At 39.0% G+C, this 22,178-nt stretch overlaps 1 protein-coding gene across 7 annotated transcripts in view; it reads right to left on the reverse strand.

Annotated features, from left to right (window-relative positions):
• SORBS2 (sorbin and SH3 domain containing 2) overlaps positions 1 to 22,178 on the reverse strand; it is a 216,621-nt gene that overhangs the window by 179,384 nt on the left and 15,059 nt on the right. For 4 of the 7 annotated variants that reach the window (XM_077848770.1, XM_077848766.1, XM_077848769.1 and 1 more), the window contains exon 2: positions 1,995 to 2,135. The gene's annotated coding sequence lies outside the window, so the exon portion shown is untranslated. The remainder of the gene's footprint in view (positions 1 to 1,994; positions 2,136 to 22,178) is intronic. The other 3 variants (XM_077848768.1, XM_077848771.1, XM_077848767.1) reach the window with 1 other exon arrangement.

Below are 22,178 nucleotides of genomic sequence, written 5' to 3' on the forward strand. Positions count from 1 at the left end.
AATTCATTTGCACTCCGCTATGCCAAATCAAGACTTCCCAGTACTAAGGGGGAGAAAATTCTAGGCCCCCAAAGGCCCCAGGAAGCTGTGAAGCACGTGCTCAAAATAACCAGAGGATTTAAAATTTTGGCTGTACGCAGAAACGAAATGATGACTACGCTCCTTAGAATGCAGATTTGGAAAGGAAGAGGTAGCAATTCAACGTCCGACTTTTGGAAATTAAAAGAAGAGGCTGACTGAACACCCCTGGGTTTTCCCACTAAATTCAAATTCTAGAGGTGATGTTGCATCTATGCCTAATGTGGAGGGGCCTCTCCCACAGTGTTCTCCAGAGCTCCGCCCCCTGAAAACTCGTCCTACTGGCCACTTGCTTCCTTTTTCTTAGCAAGGTGCAGAGTACAGAGAGCAGATTGTGTCAGCTGTAAGGAGCCCCAGTCCTTGGCTGGGACTGGAACAGTCTCCTGACAGGATTAGGCTCATTCTACTCCTACCCTGCAACATAACAGGCAGGGCCAGTGTGCCAGGGTATGCCAAGCTCAGCCTCTAGCAGAGGACTTTGAAAAATAACAAATCAGTGTAACAAACACATGAATTTTCTTTAAAGTAAAGAGAGCATTTAAAAGTCAACCGAATGGAAAGAAAGTGCTCCACTTGGTCTATTTTTTAGGAAATGCACTTTTCTAGAAAAATTTCTTATCCCTCATTGAGCAGTTTTTTTTCTTTCTTTTAATTTTTTCTTCTTGTTTTATATATATGTATGTATATATATATATATATATATATATATATTTTTTTTTTTTTTTAAAGTTATCCAGAAGATCACAGTGGGTTTAAAATGCGTATTTTCTTTTGACATGTGGTCTGAAATACCAATAAACTTCTTTGGAGACAAGAATCTTTAAATTCCAAGGATGTTAGTGTCCATGTTAAAAAAGCAACATTAGGCCCCAAGGCACCCTGTAATTCTGAGGCAACAGGGCACTCAAGGGAGGGGTTGATAGATTCGGGCTGTGTGCACTGTCCTTCGCTGCTTTCACACACATCTGTGTGCAGGGCAGGGGCAGAGAGTTGTCATAAAGTCTACACAATGAGAGACTTGGCCATAAAAAAAAAAAAAGTCTTTTTCTTTGAGTTGGGGGTTCCTATACAAGTCAAACCTAAGACATCATCAATGAGGAAACCCGAAGCCCAGTGGATTATTGAAAGGAAATGGTATCAAAGCATTAAGCAAACAACAACAACAAAAGACTTTTTACTGAACATAGTAAATACCCACAATCAAAGTAAATGCTGTGTTTGTGGTTAAAGTCCACAGATCAAAGTACTTTGCAAAATGTCAAGCTTGAGCACAAGGAAGGAGGAGAGAAGTGCAGAAAACTCACCCAAATATTGTACTGTCCCCTTACAGACAGACCTGCCAGCAAGAGACCTTCGGCTAGGTAAGGCATTTGCAAAACTGTCACCTGAATGGTGCTAGGAACATAAAATAAACGACACACACAAATAAAAAAAACCTGTTCTAATTCCACACTCACAAAGAACAAACCAGAGACGAAAGAATAAAATAAAATAGAGCTGTCTCATTGTCCTAAAAGACCAATTGCTAACATTTTCTTTGCTCAGGTGCTCTTTTTTTTTCCCCTTTTTTTTTTCAGTGCCCTTAGAAAGTCAAAAATAACTAAACAGTCTAAACAACAAAATTATGATGTCTGGAAGCCCCTCTCACTGTCGGCAATCAGGTTAATTAGAGTTTGGATGTGGCTCAGTCACAGGCGAGTGTGTATTGTGGGTCAACATGACAGATCTCTGAGCAAAGTTTAAAAGTACAGCCACAAAAATGCCCAGATGCCACTGCTGTATTCCAGAACACCGTATTTACCTGGAAATCGCTGGCAAACCCCCGCTGATGTTCACTAGAAATGAGTTATTGAAAAGACATCCGTCATAAACATATGATAAACCAATGAGAGAATTCCAGAATAAAAAAGTCTTACCTACAGGCAGCCGGGGTTCAACAGTTGCTCTAAACAGAGGAAGTAGGAGTCAGTGGCCTTTTACATGTAGAGATTGTTTATTTAGCCCTTTTTAAAAGGTCTTGAACTCCAGAAGTTTAAGATTAAGTCCAATCCAAGGGTCTGAAGGGGGAAAAAAAAAACGCAAGAGAGAAGGCAAATGAGAGAGGGAAAGAATCCCAGCTGCTGGGTGGTGCTACTGTTCTGAGAGCATTTGAGCTATTTTCAGCATTCACAGCAGCCGGAGTTGTCTGCAAAGGGATGAAAAAGCCGCGCCTGAGTGGCCACCTCCCTCCCCCTTGCCCCACGTGGTGGGGGGGGGCACACACCAGGAAACCCACAACAACTTGGTTCACTGTACAACCACTCATTTAAATTTTGAGGAAAACTGCCAGCACCACTGCAAATGACAACCAAAAAAAAAAAAAAAAAAAAAATCTTGAAGTCTTAAAGCAACACAGTGCCTTGCCATAATCCTCAAGTTTTCAGAATGACTTACCTGACCTGTTGAACAGAGGATGGTCTGTCTATGCCTCCTTGAGAGGCAAGATGTTTCTTCTGATAGTCACTCGCTTAGATGAGTCTTAAAAAATATTTTAGGTCTCTCTGAGGAGTATCTGTTCTCACCCTATCCTCCTTAAGACGGGAAGACAAATGGTTTATTTCTAGCACGCACCTAAATTTCCAGTTTCATCGACTAGGCTATTTTTGAAAGCTACTGGCTTAAGCTGTTGACATTTCTTATCTGTTGGCAGAGACTGGGGACCATTCAGTGACATGATGCAGACAGACACGGATCCCCTGCTTCTGCCTCCAAAGAAGTTATTCAGATTGGGTCGCCAACAACGACTAGCAGACTTTGAGCTTTCACTTTGTCTCTAGAATTATAAATGAAGATCTGGAAGTTCTGTTCATTCATTCATTCATTCATTCATTCAGCAATTTATGTGGCAAGTACATCTGAGCCTCCCATATGCCACACATTCTGAGAATACAGTAGCGAGCAAAACAGTGGCCTTGCCTCAGAGGGTTTACAGCACACAGAGGCAGTGAGAATAAAGAATAAAGAGAATTTGTTATAATCTTTTACAACCTCTTTTTCACAGGAGGAGACTCTTCAAGGCAGAGCAACTAGAGATCAGGATTTCTTTCTACTCTGACTGAAGGAAGATACTATGGGTGGTCGTCAGACCAACTTCTGGCTTCTGTGGCGTTACTGTGCCTTTTACAACAGCCCTTAGAAGGAAAATTCGTTACTTCCTACCTGAGGAAATATATTAAGTATTTTCTTAAAAGCCTTTAATCCATGTAGATGAAATCCCTGAACTCTTTCATCTCCCTGCTCTAGTCACATAGAAAATGCTTAGGTAGAGAGAAGGTACTGCTGAGAGCTAAGAGGAAGCAGGAGAAGATTCTCTGATCCTTCGTCCAGTGTGAAAATCACCTGTATGCATTTTATAATGAATGTTCTGAAGGTTGGTTACTAGATGCTCAGATCAGATCCAATTGTTTCTTTGCGATTAAAAAAAGACACTGGAACCGATTATTGAAAATACAGGGGCTAATGTGTGATAGATTAAAAAAAAAAAAGAGTTGTGATAAAATAGGGAGCTCCTTCAACTATCTTCCATTTTTACTAAAATTAAATTAAATTAAAATGTAGTTATTTCTATCTTAAATTTAAATAAAGAAGAACTATAACGTAAGTTTGAAATATCTAATCAAAATTTTAAAATAAGATTATCTTAAAAGCGTATAGTAGAGTTTTGGAAAATGTCTATAGAATCATCTATTTTTCTGTTCATTTATTTTAAATGGTCACATTTTAGTGTATCTTAAATGCTTGCCAGTTTAGAAAAAGGATACTTACTTGGTCAAAATGATAGATGGTGATTCTGGCAAATTCTACCCTAAGATAGAAATTCCTTATTTTTTTTTTTAACAGTTTTAACTTTTTCCTCAGATAGAAATTCTTTTTTTTTTTTAACAGTTTTAACTTTTTCCTCCATATAGTCATTTATAATGAAAAGAAGAATACATGTCGAAACTGGTCATCCTTGGGAAACTGTCAAAGTTAATAAAACGAAGACTACTAGGTCAACCATTACCTTTAAATTCCAAACTGCACTCTTTCTACACCAACACTGAGAGAAGCCTGTTGCCTCATGTTTAAATATTGTTAGGAGTCATTTTTTGTCATAGTCTTGAGGGGACAGGCTCCGACCCTGCTAGCTGCTTCCATTTAGGATGAGCCACATGACTCACCAAGCTCCCGTTGTTCCCCAGGGGTCCCAACTATCCAAACAGCCTGCCAGTTAGCACCTCTCCACAGATCTGATGTCACAGAAGAGTGCAAGTTGGACTTCACGCATATTTTTAAAAATTAGAGGGTAGCACATATGGACTTCTCTACTCACCCAACTACTATGACTTTTATAAGTGACTGATGTCTTAGCAACTGTACTAATAGTACCAATACTAATGATTTTATTTCTATTTTTTCTCCCTTTCATTTTTGTTTTTACAAATAAAATGATTTAAAATAATTGGGTAATGCTTATATTGGAATGGGCTTCCTATCTCAGCGAAACCCCAGATAGGACTTTAACATCACTTCTCCCCTGTGTAAAGTGGAGATGAAGCCATACCAATCCACAGCACCAATCCATAGGGCTTATATAATAATGCACATAAAATGCTTAATTCAGTAATGCCTGACACATAGCATGCACTCAGTAAAAATTAATACTGTTATCACTGTTGTAAGTCTACTTGGCTGTCCAATATGGTGGATACATGGGCTATTGAACACAACATGTGGTTAGTCAAAACTGAGATGTCGTATAATTGTAAAATGCACACTGGATTTTGAACATAGTATGAAAAAAAGAATATAAACTATCATATTAATTTTTATGTTGACTATATGTTAAAATATTTCAGGCATAGTAGGTTAAATAAGCTGTTTTGTTAAAATTAATTTTACCTGTTTGATTTCATTTTGTAAAATGACACTTAGGACATTTTAAATTAAATATGTGGCTTGCATTATATTTCTGTTGGTGTCCTGTCATCTCGACCAGTGGTCTCAAATTGTAGTGAACATTGGAGTTACTTGGAAGACTTGTCAAAACGCAGATTGCTAGATCCCACTCTCAGTTTCTGTTTTAGTAGTTTGGGGAGAGGCCTGAAATTTTGCATCTCTAACAAGTCCCCAAGTGATTCTTTTTTTTTTTTTAATTTTTATTTATTTATGATAGTCACAGAGAGAGAGAGAGAGGCAGAGACACAGGCAGAGGGAGAAGCAGGCTCCATGCACCGGGAGCCCGACGTGAGATTCGATCCCAGGTCTCCAGGATCGCGCCCTGGGCCAAAGGCAGGCGCTAAACCACTGCGCCACCCAGGGATCCCGCCAAGTGATTCTTAACCACACTTTGAGAACTGCTGGTCTTGAGCCTTGCTATTTAAAGAATGGTCTATGGACCAATATCAAAGTCATCACTTGGAAGACACCTGGGTGGCTCAGTCAGTTAAGCATCTGCCTTCAGCTCAGGTCATGATCCTAAGACCCTAGGATGGAGCCTCTCTTTGAGCTCCCTGCTCAGTGGGGAGTCTGCTTCTCCCTCTCCTTCTACCCTGCTCCCTCCACTCATGCTGTCTCTCTGCACTCTCTCTCAAATAAATAAATAAATAAATAAAATCTTTAAAAAACAAAGACAAAAAAAGCCAAAGTCATCACTTGGTATCTTGTAGGAAATGTGAAATCTCAGGCCTCACCCATACCTACTGAATCAGTGAGTACATTTTAACACCATCCCCAGGTTATATGTGTGCACAGTGAAATTTGATAGAAACTAATATAGAGTAGTGACTCTCATTCCTGGGTAAACATGAGGTTTATCTGGAAAATTGTTTAAAATGCCAGGACACTGCCAGTACACTCTAGAGAGTTTGCTTTAACTACTCTGGTTGAAATCTAACATATGGAGAAAGCTCCCCATGGTGATTCAAATGTAAAAGCAAGCGCTGAGAGTTTAGTGGGCAGTGGCGCCCTCAGACCAGATGCAGAATTGTCAGGATCCAGAAACCAGACAAGTTCTGGGGGATGCAGTGAGAGGCAGATGTTTGGGGGTTGTCAGGTGCGAGGAGAACAAGACTTGAACAGGGTGGAGTTGGTGGAAACCACACAGCGATGGAGTTGGGTGAGTGTTGCAGCCAGCAGGGGGAGACGGGCAGGAAGCCTTCTGGCTTCTGCAAGTCTGACGGAAGTCCCCAGTTGCCCCAGCTTTGGAGTTGCAGAGAAGACTGGAAAAAGCAGAGCATAGCCCTGGTCTCAGAGGAACTAGAATACGAAGCCAAGCTTTATATGAGCAGAAAGGCAGGCTCAAAAAAAATAAGATGAGGACCTACTTAGAAAAAACCTGGTGGAAGTCATGAGTGGGACCAGCAGCTGTGTTAACAGAGTCTCTTAAACTCTCAGCAAGGACAGGATTGGTTTCAGAGGCTCGATCTGGAATACTCTTTCAGAGATGAGGAGGGGAAAAAATGAACAGAAATGTTGAAAGTCAGTTTAGCTGGACATTTCTTTCTCCCTTTCCATTGTGTGCAATAAAAGTTGAGACTGTTCTCAGCTAAGCAGTGGTCAAATCAAAAACAATATTTGCTAAGACACAGTTGATACAGACCAAACTGTCCTACAGGATATCTCTATCTCCACAGAGGATCTTGGTAGGTCATGGAACTCTCTGTTGCTAGAACCCCGAGGAAGATGGGTGTTCTGGAGCAGAGAGACCTTCTGTTATTCTTCAGTGCACTTCTGTTCCACCTTTAAATAAGTGAGCACTTTATTTGGAACAACCTCCCCAGTTTGCCAAATGACTCCTCACTTTTTCAGATGGCGCCGGAACCTTGTGTGCTCCAGAGGGCTCCAGAAAAATAAAATCCTCCCTGTAATGGAGAATGTGGGCCCACATTGGAGATATTTAAAACTCCTAATTCTGTATTCAGAGACCATTTGCAGCTTCCCTTCTCCCTGTATTATTTGGTTGTTTCAGAACACCTTATAAATGTGTAAGGCTTAAGAACAGAGGGTCTGGAGCCAGGTGTCTGGGTTTGAATTCTGGTCCTGCCACTTTTCTGTGACCCTGGGCCTGTTACTTTACCTCCCGGTGCCTTAGTTTCCTCTGTCACAGGACCTCATTGGGTTGTTGGAAGGATTAGAAGAGTTGCCTGAAAAGAATGTGGAAAAGTCTGGCACTCTGTAAGTGCTATTGTTGGCTTAACAATGAAAATACGGTAAAATAATCGCAGGTTTCCAAATAGGGTCAAATTTAGTAACTTTTTTGATACCACAATGACTTTCAGGGACTTTTATGTGAGTGATTTCTTGAGTACATGTATTTTGAAAGCTTCTTTGAGAGTTGTTTAAATTTTTTTTCCCAAGAGAACTCAGAATTCTCAATTGATTCCTCGTCACTTCCTATTATTTGCGAGGATCTCAGTAGGAAGGAAGTGAATGTAGTTTCCCATGAATATTGTTTTCTAGGTTACATTTTTTCCCCCTGAAGTCCTTTGAAAAGTAAGTTGTACTATAAAAATGTTTGAAGGCTTCTGTGGCCCCTGTCAGTTGAGTAGCATTGTCTAATATTCCAGGAGAACAATGTATCATTCTCTTAGTCAAATATTTTAGTGCTTAGGGAGAGGCAGCAAGGCTGCCTGAAATACTGGCATGAGTTTCAAAGATGTATTGAAAAGGCAGTCAGAGTCTCATACTACAGAGACTATAGAAATCCGATAATGCTGATTAAAGGAATGGGTCAGGCATGTTGGATGCAAAATGAAGGCTCGAATAAGTGTAATAACATCCTTCACGCTGGTCTGTTTTAACCACATGAAACAAAGCATATGCAATGGACACGATGATGCTCAGTAGCATCATGTACTTAGTGTCAGCCAGGCCATCTGCAGGAACTTCCGTACGTTGAATGCTAAACAGGATTAAATGCATTGTGGGGGGAACTCAAGCCCACGAGCTTGAGTGATTTTAGACCAGGCATGCAAACCCTCTACGCTTGCGCTCTGAAACACAGGCAGAGGGACTGGGCTATAAACCCGGGCTCCCTCTGTCTTAACTCTAACATCTGTGCTTTTGCTCAGGTTTCTATAAATTACTTTTGGCAATCCTCATCATAATCTGTACCTGCAGGTGTCATTGTGTGAAAGCTGTCAAATCATACGTTCAATTATTTCTACTACCTGGTTACTGAAGTGAAGGAAATGCTTTTTAGGAGATGATTCGCCATCAAGTGTGCCATTATGCAATCTGGGGCTGGACTTTACCGAGTAACGGGAAATCGTAAGGAATGGCTAAAGAACTGTTATCAAATGCAAGAGATTCTATAGGAATAACTTCTTCGAACCTGTCAAAGCTCAGATTTCTAGGTAAAGCTTTATTGGTTTTATACGTGCTGCCTAAATCCCACATATATTTAAAGAGTACCTCTGCTGTTTATATAACCATGACTTAGCTTTTCTTGATATTTATATTCTATTGAAATTGAGGCATATGCAACAGTTGCTAAATATGGCATAAAAATCTTTAAGATAAGCCTTCTTAAAGTGGCCTATTTAAAGCTCTGCACGATTTTCTTACATCTCCACCTACCTCTGTCTACCTACCTTCCAGTTCCCTTTCTTGTAGCCTCTCTGGCCCATCAGTTCCTAGAACGGGCCACATTTAGGGCTTCTATGTGCACTGTTCGTTCTCTCTCTCTGGGACACCTTCCCTGCTCAGCAGTTAATGCTGTGCACCCTTCAGCTAAAGCGCCCCTTCCTCAGGAAGGCTTCCCTGAGCCACCCAAGGTCATGTGTTTTTAACTCTTGAACAATCATATTCTTCATTTCCTTGAGTGTCAACCTCAGTTGCATTTATTTCTGTGATCAATCAATGTATTTCTCCTCCATTGGCCTGTTGGCTCTAGTTTACCCTTCACATTGTATTTCCCACATACATATTGTATTTGTGCCTGGCACAAACTAAGTGCTTAATGTATATTTGGTAAATAAATGATTCAGTAGGTTCTGCAGAAGGCATTAGGCAATGCATGATGCCATCTTTGCTGTGCACTTATCAGAACCTGTGGCATAAAAACTATCTTCTCCTGTAAAAAGCAAAAAACTATGTATTCTAATTAAGCAGCTCTTTCTAACCAAAAGGGTTCCCAGAAATAGATTACTTTGTAGTTACGTATTTGGTTTAAAAGCTGTCTTAAGAGGCAGATTCCACTTCTTTTCCCCTTCAGGATACACTATATTCTATTATCTTAATAATTTGCATTTACCTTCTAAAATAGGTTTGAAATAAACCAAGTTACTTGCACTCACACGTCATATCGCTAGGCCTTTATCAGAATGTAATAATACTCTAGTAGGGATATTAATCATACTCACTCAGTTGAGGTCTCTGGTAAAAATGATTAGGGTTGTTGAGAGAGAATTACATATTTGTCTATGTGTTCCTATATGGTTACACCATCTGGTTCTCTGAGACTCATATCTGATTGATTAGTAGTTTATGAGTAGATGGACATGAAGTTTCATACCAATAATGGCTACCCAGTCAGGCCATTGTCATGCCTTTGGCTGAAGCTCTCTCTCTCTCTCTCTCTCTCTTCTCTTTCTTTCTTTCTTTCTTTCTTCTTTCTTTCTTTCTTTCTTCTTTCTTTCTTTCTTTCTTTTTTTTTTTTTTTTTTTAGAGAAGGAGTTGGGAGCGGCAGAGTGAGAGGGAGAGAGAGAGAGTCCTAAGCAGGCTCCACACCCAGTGCAGAGCCTGACTCAGGGCTGATCTCACAACCCTGAGATCATGACCTGAGCCAAAATCAAGAGTCAGTTGCTTAACTGACTGAACCACCCAGGCGCCCCAAGAAACACTTTCTCTTGCCCATGTTGTCTGTTAGTTATAAACATACAATGAATTACTGGTCACTGACTGAGATGCTGGGGGATTTGCAATCTTGTTCTCTGGCAAAGGGACACATGATATCAACAGGGGAGAGAAGGACAGCTGCATGTGGCTTGGGCTACAGAGCAGGGGGTGAAGGCTGGGGGATGGCATTGGCCGTGCTGCTTTGGAAGAAACTGTGTGATCCTCTCTTCTACTATGGGAAGAAGGACACTTGTTACAGGTAAGAATGTGTGAAGGTGTACTTTTGTATGTATTCTTTAAAATTTAAATTTGTAAAATCCTTTGAAATATCCAAGGCACAGTATGAAAAATATCTTTTCTGAGGCACTCAAAAAATGAATTAACTCAATAATCCATGGCACATTTCCATCATTACTATGACCATAGAAGTTAACTTTACAAGGATAGCCACACACATAAGTAATACACAAAATGTTAAAAAAAAAAATGTCCTTAAAGCTTGGAGATGGTGGATAAGCAAAGAACTATAAGGAACACGTGGTATCCCTGGGTGGCTTAGCAGTTTACCGCCTGCTTTTGGCCCAGGGCGTGATCCTGGAGAGCTGGGATCGAATCCCATGTCGGGCTCCTGGTGCATGGAGCCTGCTTCTCCCTCTGCCTATGTCTCTGCCTCTCTCTCTCTGTGTCTGACTATCATAAATAAATAAAAATTAAAAAAAAAAAGAACTATAAGGAACACTTGACCAGCATTCAAAGGTTAGAAGACACTATAGATTCATTATATCAAGTGTATAAGAACAACTTCTTCCAAATGAATGCAAGTTAGAGATGGAAAACTTTAGAGATTGGACATAGTAATATTGTTCTGTGTGTCGTCCATCACCTGAGCCAGACCTTCCTACCTCTTTGTGTGACCTATTTGTGTGCTGTGAGCAGGTTACAGATGTTGCTACGATAATGACCCCTCCAGTTGTCAGGTGGCCAGCTGAAGCCCAGGGCTGCTGGTGCTCCTGGACCAGCCACCTCTGGCCGGGAGTAACCTCACTTGTTCACCTCAGTGGGCCTACAGATATTCTTACTTTCATGTAGGCTACAGGTAAAGACTTGACCAGCAGGGTCAACCTACTAAAAATAGCAACAATGGTCTTACTCACAAAGAAGACACAAGAAATTAGATGTTATGGGAAGGGTGGGTCAACCTACTAAAAATAGCAACAATGGTCTTACTCACAAAGAAGACACAAGAAATTAGATGTTATGGGAAGGGTATGTCAGAAACGTCAAGAAATGAGTAACGATATCTCAATTTTACAAAGGAAAGAAAGAAAGAAAGAAAGAAAGAAAGAAAGAAAGAAAGAAAGAAAGAAAGAAAGAAAGAAAGAGAAAGAAAGAAAATAGAATAAAAGATGAGGAGGCTGGGGGAATCAGTCTAGACTCTTGAGTCTGAGCTGGAACTCGACTGGTCTCCAGGGGAAGGTGCGAGGGAGCCTGCCTGTCTGTAGCAGTGGATATTTTGTTGTTCAGGCAGGGAGTGGGGATGGACCTCTGAATCAAAGCAAATACTCACCTTTTGCCTTCTAGCAAATGCCCTTCTTTTTACAGTAAGCATTTCTTTAAGGGTCTTTTTCTTTTCTTTTCCTTTAAGATTTTATTCATTTATTTTACAGAGAGACAGAGAGACGGAGACAGAGCACAAGCAGGGGGAGTGGCAGAGGGAGAGGGAGAGGGAGAGGGAGAAGCAGGCTCCCCATTGAGCAAGAAGCCTGATCCTAGGACCCTGGGATCACGACTTGAGTGGAAGACAGATGCCTAACTGGCTGAGCCCACCCAGGTGTCCCTTAAGGGTCACTTTCAGTTGAAGTTTCTCTTTGATATATTTTATTTTACAATCAAGTCACTATTTCCATACTTATTCTTAAAAATAAATAAATTCTATAACCCAGTTGTGGCAGACACTGCTTTCTACTTCCCAAGAGTCTGTTTTTGCTTTCGTCTTTACTACAGAATCCTGATAATATGCCTATTGCAAAACCTACCTTCCCAGATTTTCTTGCAAACTGTTCTGATCAATAAGCTAAAGGTGAGACACTTCACGTACACAGTAAGAGCAGGGAAAGCTGCTCTGCCCTTTGCCTCCTAACCATTCGCTGCTCCTCCCAGCTGACAGAAATGCCGACTCCATTCTGGGAGGCACATGCTAAGGGTGGGGGGATAGAGTTAAACCTACCCTGGGCTGCTTCTTGTTTGCAGTAAACCAACCTCTCACTGGGCTAAGTGGTTGTCTTGAGATAATCTCTTACTTAAAGCTGGAAACGTACCTGACACAATCACCTAGGAGCTACTTTATTATATTAGGTAGGTGGAAAGATAGTAATAGACTATATAGCTTCAGAAGTTTTGAAAGGACCTCTGGCATCAACAATAAGCCCTTACAATGCAGTGTGTGGTGTACAGTTTTCAAGTCTGTTATCACTTCCAAATGGAGTGAAGACTGCTGTGACAAAACAGAGCCTATGTGTCTCAAGCCCCAAGAACTGGATCATTTGAATAGAACCAAAAATTTTGGTTCTAAACATGGTAACATAGTTGACACTTCCCCCCACCCCCCTAAAACTAATGCTGAATGATCAGTGATATCAAGAGAAATAAGAACACAGTAATCATCTCCAGGAAATACAAAACAGGAACTCACTGTTTATCCTGTTCTTAGTGTACATGGCCACAGCATTGTTCAGAAAACTTTGAACTTCTATGTAGGTTACCCAGCCTTCACAATATAAATTGAATGATAGAATTTTGTCCTTGTTACAGAAAAAGTTATTTTGAAAAGATATTCAAGGCTGGTAATATATTGAGTTTGAATATTAAAATACCCTTCAAGAGTTCTCCTTACAATTTTTTTTTTTAAAATGGTGAATGCTAATAGTCACAGTTGAGGGGAAAGTATGTTGGATTAGGAAGCCAAGAATTTCCCAGTTTTAAATAAAACTTAAGATACACATACAATGTGGAAATTATTTTAAGCATTCTTATTTCTTGTCTCATGGCTTCTGATTAAATACCATAGATTGAAGAAATGACTATAAATCATAGTACATTCCATTCTATAACAGGCAGTCATGTGTAAATGCTTTGTCTTTCTATCAATATTTGCCAAGAGTATAATAACTGACAACAAGTTTCTGGAGGCTGCCTGCCAACCATCAAATCTGACTCTACTGCTCCCAACAGTGTGGCTACTTGGATTTCCTCATGCTCAGTGTTCTTATTAATGAAATAAGAATCATAGCAATATTTGTCTCATATGATGGCTATGAGGAAGAATGAGCTAACATACGCAAAACTTTTAAAACAATGCCTGATACAGGGTGTCTGACTGGCTCAATCGGTAGAGCATGACCTTGGGGTCATGAGTTTGAGCCCCATGTTGGGTGTAGAGATTACTAAAAAAATAAACTTTAAAACAATGCCTGATACTCATAAGTGTTGGTTTTGCTGTTATCATCATTATCTCAATGATGCACAGCATGTAAAGTTAAGTCATGGGCTTTGAGGATAAATAGTCTTCAGTTAATTTTCTGGTTCTGCCCCTTATCAGCTCTTTGATTTGGCAAGATCTTTGAGAGTCTCATTTCCTCCATCTGAAAAGTGGGGATATCATTAATTACCTTTGAGCATTATTAAGAGGAGTGAGAAGATAATGTGTGGAAACCACATCTGGCACACAGCAAACATTAGTCATTTTAAAAAATCAGATAGGAAAAGATCTCTGCAAATATATTAATTAATCTTCACAAATATATGTACTTTTACTTTGTTGATGGGGAAAATGAAATGGATTGGACACACCTAGATACTGAATTTCATTTCCTTATAACATTTCAGATAGCTCATATTCAGACTTTTATGGATTTTTCTTCTCAATTTTATTTTATTATTTCATTTTTTAAAAAGATTTTATTTCTTTATCCATGAGAGGCACACAGAGAGGCAGAGACACAGGCAGAGGGAGAAGAGGCAGGGAGCCCGATGCGGGACTCGATCCCAGGACCCCAGAATCACGCCTGAGTTGAAGGCAGATGCTCAACCACTGAGCCACCCAGGTGCCCCTCTTCTCAATTTTAAATAATAATTCATAGAATTGTCAGACAACTGGATTAAGAAAATTCCCATCTCTGCTAATGACTTTATCTATGGCTTTTGCCTCTTTAAAGCAACAACATTACCGTCATCTTATTGGGGTGAGTAGAAGAAGGTTGGAGAGGAAAGATACTTGCGTTAAAAGAAATGACTTGGGAGAAGCAGAGAATCGACTTTGTAAAACCTTTGTACGAGTCTATTGTACCCTTAGCAGATGGGAGAAGCAGAATTATAAGCTTATCCATCTTCATTACAAACAAACAAACGCTTACATCCACTGACTACGATGATCATGAATGATAATTGAAGGATAAGTGTTCCTCTATTATAGCAATTATTACACTTAAAAAAAAAAAAAGAATCAATTCTTCAGAATCACACAGAGCTGACCTGAAGGCTTAATTTCCTGAGTGGCAAGGACTGTCACTTTGGGCAAGTTAATCTGTCTGAACTTTGATTTTCCTTTATATAAAATGCAGACAGTATCAACCACCTCTTTTATGCTAAATGTTGGCAAATTGAACTCCAATAAAAAAATAAAAAAAATATCAACCACCTCTTTTGGGGCTTTTTAAAAATTTTTTTGTTTATTTATTCATGAGAGACACACAACACAGGCAGAGGGAGAAGCAGGCTCCCTGCGGGGAGCCCGATGCAGTCCTCGATCCCAGGACCCTGGGATCCCAACCTGAGCCAAAGGCAGATGCTCAACCTCTGAGCCACCCAGGTGCCCTGTCTTTTGAGAGAATGAGATGAAATTGTGAAGATCAGTTACTTAGTTAAGAGCCTGTTGCAGAATAGGGCGCGGGTTCAATACATTATTGCTGTTTATGCTCTCTTTTTCTTACTGGACTGTTGGCTCTGTAAGGACAGGACTCCCTTTAAAAAGGTAAGCATAGGCAGTTCCTAGAAAAGTGGTCACTAGAATGTACTGTGTGTGCATGTGTGTGTGTGTGGTTCAGTGGAACCAAGACAGGGATACCTTGAAAGGAAAACTAAAGCAACCCCAGAAATGCACAGAAGGCTTCATTTGTTTCAGTGAAAACATTGACAAATGCAACTGATGTTCCGAGGAATAGGTTTAAGTAAAGAGCAAAGAAAGGACAATATTTTCCTCACACAACCTATTTAGGAGGGAAAGACAAGCTGTAAGGGACAGAGAAGCATTCTCAGTGGTGAGTGTTATGGATTATAAAGAGCACCCTGAAATGGGGCTATTTCTCTATATTACCTGCACTTTCTTCCCTCGTACAAAGATGGCGGTGACTTTAGGTCCATGATTTTTCTTGACTTTGTCTGACTTCTTTAATTCACAGGAGTTTTTATATAAAACTCAAATCTTCTAACTTCTCTCTGAACCCCTCCTTCCCCCTCCCACATTCTGTCTTCCTTACACAAGGTGCTTCCATGTTGGGGGCTCATGGGTTTTATGTCTCAATCCAGTGACACTAATCCTAGGTTGGTAGGCTTTGCGTAGCAGTCCTTCCCTAAATCTTTTCTCAGATATGGCACCATTTGGAGATTTTCAGCATCAATTTTGGCATCCCATATTTCTTACCTTTCATTTAACCTTAAATCATAGCTGGTAGAAATATTACAAAACCTACCTAATCGTTCCCTTTACCTTCTGACTTTTGGGGTGCATACGGGTACTTTATAGGAAGGCCATTACTAGGACCAGGGTCTGAGGGGCTTTGTCTTGGTGGGGGTGAAAAGGCATTGACAATGTATTCTAGATCTATGATGGGGGTAGATTCTCCCTACATCTTGTCAGTCTGTATCTTGAGTACCAAGGCTACTCCAGCACCAACTGCTACTTCCCTTTGCCTGTGAGGAACTTTGATAGAGATATGCTATTCATGCCCTTCATGCTCCTAGTGAACTAAATCAGAGGGTAATGCTACCCACGATAGTAGACTCATTTAAAGATCAGGGGATAGTTTTAATGGCAACAAAAGGAAGTTTGCAAAGAGATAAGAAAACAGGAGTGGTAGGAATTCTTAATAATTTTAGTGAGAAGGGATTCAGTGGGGGAAAGAAATGAACAGACTCTACTTTAAAGAGAAAAGTAATATTTGGAGCTTCAAAGTTTAATATTAAAAATATAATTGGGGCATCAGTGTGGCTCAGTGGTTGAGCATCTGCCTTGGGCTCAGGTCATGATCCCGGAGTCCTGGGATTGAATCCTGCATCAGGCTCCCCGCAGGGAGGCTGCTTCTCCCTCTGCCTGTGTCTCTGCCTCTCTCTCTGTGTCTCTCATGAATAAATAAATAAAAATCTTTAAAATACACATTTTAATTGAGACATTGGCCAGACTGTCGAGAAGAATAAAGTGATCCTGGGATCAATCAATTATCAAGGAGAATAACACTGTTTATGATAAGTAGAAAAATGGCCTCAGAAGAGATAAATCCATGAGAAATTATTTTTATTAGTGTAGGGCTCTCTTCGTAAAACTCTCCCCAAAAGTAGAAACCCACAGCTGAGTTTATTTTATGGCGTTATATTGCAATGCACTTATTTGGCAAGTTTTACAATCACACCCTGTAATGAATTCACCTACAAAAAAAGACAAAGGGGACTAAATTCAGGTTGTCCATAAATTTGCATATACAATAGTGGGTAAGAGAAGAAGGAATTGGAAAGATCTTAGCAAATGATGCCCATCGCTGCCCCAAACCTGAGCTATAAATTGCAGCGGCTCTACCGTTCTGTAACTCGAACTCTGTTTTCATGTTGCTGATTAAGATCTATCCACTTGGCCTCTTTTTAAAAGACTTGGCGCACACTTGAACACACCTCTGAGACTCCAAAATGGACTTCTGCACCACATTCTATTTTGGGTTAGCACAGAGGTGCTGGAAATTTCAGGTAGCTAAAGAACCCGAGCTGGTGAATGATTCCAGGGTTTCAGAGCACATCCAGGCCGTGGGCTCCAATTATTCTTTGAGGTGTTTGACTTACAGATCTAGAACAGGTTAGGTCATCTTTATTGTGATGAGGTTATTCTTCCAGTTAACATAGTATCGTTCTGTTCCCCTCAAAATCCCTTGTCCCTTTCCCCTCAAAAATCAGGTTAAAGTCCAATTTTAAAGCTTACTTTTGTGCTACATTGACATGCTTATTAATCACTGTTTGTAGGAAGTGATATTGCCTTCCATTTCTGACCATCTCCATAGAGAACTCATTCTTATTTACTGTAGCTCATCTCACCCACAGGTGAATTAGAGAGATACTCAGAGCCTTCATGTTTCATGCAGAAATTATTCAAAATGAAGTCAAAATCATTTTATTTGTCAAGATGTAATTTATCAAATCAGCTATAAGTTACATTTATAATTATAATTTATATGTTATACTTATATTAACTCTATATTATATAAGAGTTATATAGTCATAGCAATGAACTTATGTAATACCTTAGATATAATTTGTCAAGTAAAGACAATTTTATTCGACAAATTCATCTTTATCTTTGTTTTTAAAGGGATAAATTTGCACGGTAACCTCAGAAGACACTAGTTTCTTAAAACAGAATCATTCAAGAGAGATCTGATATTTACATCACCTTACTTTTTAATGCAACATTTCATTAAACTCCTTTTTAAGTATTAAAGAATTCTTGAAAGTGTACAAGGTGAGGAATGGTTATGTAATATTCTTGCTTCTCAACCATTTTCTCACTGTCTTAGTACATTTGGAAGTTCCAAATTTTTTATTTGGAAGCTCAATACTTTTGAACTTGAAGTTTCTTCATACATATAGAAACACATATAAACTCTGTGGCTGTTTCCGAATCAAAGTGAGCAGTTCCTCATGGGCTGTGTTTGCCATTTCCGTTTCAACAGGAAACAATTTATCACTATGATTAAAAGGTTTATGGACAGTCCTTGCTAATTTCTAAGCTGATGAAACATGGCTCTAGTTTCACAGACTCCAAGGAGGCAGGAGATTTAGGGTCTTGTTTCTCATTACTTATCTCCACTCCCTGCTTCAGTGGTTAGGTTAACTCTGCTCTGAGAGGAACTAGCACTGGGTTAAGAAGTAAAACAGAAACAAAGAAGTAAGTAAATCAGCCTCTTAGCACATACTGATTAGTGTCCACACTCACACACAATGCCACATTTAAACTAAGACATTCCAGATTCTCACTTACATGATAATCACTGTGGCTCTACAAGTGAAATAAATGTATCTTTGTCATTTCATCTGTTGAGTATGCACTAATGGCTTCCCCAAATGGATAAGGGCTATTAACTTTAGGAATTATTACAAGATACCTGAGTAGCTGAGTGATTCTAAAATTGGAATTGTTTCCATCTCAAAAGACCCAAGAATTATATGGACTCATATTTTACTACATTTATTTGCACACCCACTCACACTTTTAGAAGGTCAATTCAAGTAAAAGTACCTGTAAGATTTTAATATCAAGAATATTAATTTCCTCATTCTCACAATAGTCCCATGGGCTGGTAGAAAGTCTCTCTCATTTCACAGATAAACACACTAAAATATATTTATCACCTAACAATTGACTTTATTAGCTTAGGGCACAATTCAGGATTCCCTGCTCATATTTTCCTGGAATGAGACACTTTAGTGACTCAGCATTGAACAATATCATTGAAATTGTCCTTTTCACATCACACAAATGGAAAGAAGCTGATTTTGGTACTTAATTATAAATATTCCTTAATGTGTATTCTCTGAAAAATTTGAACATTGAATTGAAAACCATGAGGATGGGGAAAAAGTAATTAAAAATACCAATGTGTGCTTTTTTTTTTTTAGATTTTATTTATTATTCATGAGAGACATAGAAAGAGAGAGAGAGGAAGAGACACAGGCAGAGGGAGAAGCAGGCCCCATGCAGGAAGTCCGACATGGGACTTGATCCCAGGTCTCCAGGATCACACCCTGGGCCGAAGGTGGCACTAAATCACTGAGCCACCCAGGGATCCCCCTCAATGTGCTTTTAATATAGGCTGCAATATGCTGCTTGTGATGATCCTGATTAAAATGGCATTTTTCATAAACAACTTTGAAGGTTTTTCTGAGTATTAATTCTGAAATGTATGTTAATTTTCAATACAACTTAAAAACTACACCTGTGGGATCCCCGGGTGGCGCAGCGGTTTGGCGCCTGCCTTTGGCCCAGGGTGCGATCCTGGAGACCCGGGATTGAATCCCACGTCGGGCTCCCGGTGCATGGAGCCTGCTTCTCTGTGCATGGAGCCTGTGTCTCTGCCTCTCTCTATCTCTCTCTCTCTCTCTGTGACTAAGATAAAAAAAAAAAAAAAACTACACCTGTTTATTTTATTTTTTATTTATTTTTTTAAACTACACCTGTTTAATTAGAACGAGTATACTGGCTTTATGCCACACTTTATTATCATGGTATGCATAAATTTATCACCTACATAAGAATAAAATATGGGAAATACATTTATGAATATTGTAAATGTTCAAGAAAAAACTTCCCCACATTTCATATATGTTTTGTTTACACAGGCTCATATACTCATGAATTGGGCAATTCAGCCCCATCTACAAAGTATAAATAGACCTTAAGAGTATAAGCTTCATGAGGGCAAGAACTCCTGTCTTGTGCTTATAGTATAGTGCCTAACTCATATGGAAACCGTACCTAATGTTGATAAAAATGAATGATGGACAAATAGAGTCAGACAAGGAGGGTCAAGAAATGGATATTGAACAGTGAATGCTTTGAGGATGATCTTTTGAATTGTTCTTTTTTTTCCTCTTATTTTTCTTATTTTAAATGGATGATCTCTTTCTTCTGGTGTGTTGAACTTACTGTAAAATGGAAGTTATCAAAAAAGTTATTGCTCACACTTGCTATGTCTCCTACTAGGTAATCTCTTAAAAATGTGAAAAAAAAAGAAGATTGTTGTTCCCTAAAAGTATACACTCTTGGAGTGGCCACTTTTCTTCTTTAGATCAGAGTGCTCTTAACAAAAGGAAATTGTTCAACATGTACATAGCCACAAGACTCTTAATTCTTCTCAAACTTCAGCTGAGCTGTATTTGGTTCCAAAGTAGAACTAATCATTTGTAATCCAGAGGTAAAACCATTGCTGCCAGTAAACAGGCCCATTGACATTGAGCACAAAAACCAAGATGGCAGTGATCAGTTTCCTAGCAGTACATCTTCCAAGTCATCTCCTAAATTAAAGTGAAGGAAAATTATAATAGTAAAAGGGAACTGATAAAAATATTTATTTCTGGAGATTTTTGTTTGTTGGTTTGTTTTGTTTTCAATTTTGATTGCTTAGCATTGTAACATCATTATTAGATGTGTAAGCATGATTGGTGCCACACAAACTTTCTTTGTTCCTCATCTATCTGTGCCTCCTTCTTTTGAAATTTTCATAACTTCAAGAAAATTTAGAAAATATGGACAATCAAAAAAGAAGGAAGGAAAAACCATCCACAACTTTATCACAATGAAATTATTGACCTTCTTGATTGTTTTTTTTTTTTTTTCCTCTCTCTCTCTCTCTCTGCCTCTGTATTATAGTGCTATTTCTGGTCTTTATGAATAAAGAAACTTGGTGCATTCTTGTAAGTGAATGTTTTCATAAAGCCTGAAACAAAAACATGAATAGGATGATAAAATGGAAGTTATAACATTTTCTTTTGGCCGATCTGTATTTCCCACAAATAGGCAGTCTAGAAAAATAAGAGTATAGGGTTTGGAATCTGGCTGACCCAAGTTTGAATTCTATCTCATATGTGACCCTGTGCAAGTTGTTTAACTTCTTAGAGCCTGTTTCCTCTTCCGTAAAATGAGAATAATACCCTCATCAGAATGTTTCTGTGAATAGTCAATGAGAGGTATTTAAAGAATTTGGCAAGCTGCCTGACACAGTATGCATTCAGTGAATGCTAGCTATTATTATTATTATTTGTAAGAATACTTACTGTTAGTTTACATTCCTAACTGACCTTGTAGATCAGAAAGCTCAACATCACATGACATGAAGATTAATTTTAGATCAGTCCAAAAAAACCATAATTAAGCAGGTAAATCTATTGGAAAACGTCCATATAATGCATTCTCAAGCAAGTACTTTAGAATTCTAGGATTAATTAACATTCTTCTCTGTTAGCATAGTTAATGGAAGGATGGTTATTCTTTGAAATTAAGATGTTTAAAAATAGTGATCTCCGTCATTCTATCCTAACATCATGTTTGCAGCTAATACTTTGCATAATTTATAACCAAAAGATTAATTTGCCTTGGTTTGATACAATACAGCCAAGGCCAGAAGTGTGCTGTTATTCTCTTAGCAGTTTCTTTGAGTTTTAAATTTAATTATTTATCTATTGTGGAAGTTGATTTTTCCTTATTTTATGTAGGTTTTTTTTTTTTTTTTTTTTTTTTTTTGTAGGGGTTTTTTGTTTGTTCATTTGTTTGTTTGTTTTGCTCTGGACCCAGTCAAGCTCTAATATGTCAAGACCTCTGGAAGATCTCCATTTCTCTTTTATCCCAGGAAATGTTTTTAATAGCGTAATTATTTATTGAGAGCCTGTTTTGTGCTGGGCACTGCCATGGGTACTTCACATGAATTATTTCATATGATAGAATGAGTGGTCCTGTGATCTAGGCATAATATCCTCATTTTTGAGGTGCCAAACCTGTGGCTGAAGGATGTTAAGTCACACGCCAGGGGTCACACCTCCATGATGGCCAGGGCCACCACAGGACCTTATACTCTACAGTTCCCTACAGGGTCCTGCCCTGCCCTGCATGCTCCCTCCATTTCTGCAAAACCAGGAGGACTTTCATGTAGGATCTGAGGAACCTTGACTTTGATAAGGCACATACATGGGTGAAATCAATTTTGGGATATAACATATTAATGAATATCTATTTCATGCTTTCTTTTTCAAAAGAAAAAAAATATTGTCAATTACTGACTTTTAAAATTAAGCAACCAAGAGCAAATAACATCAAATTGCTTACTAAATATAATAAATGGCAAATTATAATTTGAATTTTTATGATAATCACATAAAGTGGTGATAGGATTCAGAGAGAGGGCAGAGAAAAGAGTATGGAGAGACAGATGGGG

The sequence above is a fragment of the Canis aureus genome, chromosome 15 (assembly GCF_053574225.1).
Source record: "Canis aureus isolate CA01 chromosome 15, VMU_Caureus_v.1.0, whole genome shotgun sequence".
Taxonomy (NCBI): domain Eukaryota; kingdom Metazoa; phylum Chordata; class Mammalia; order Carnivora; family Canidae; genus Canis; species Canis aureus.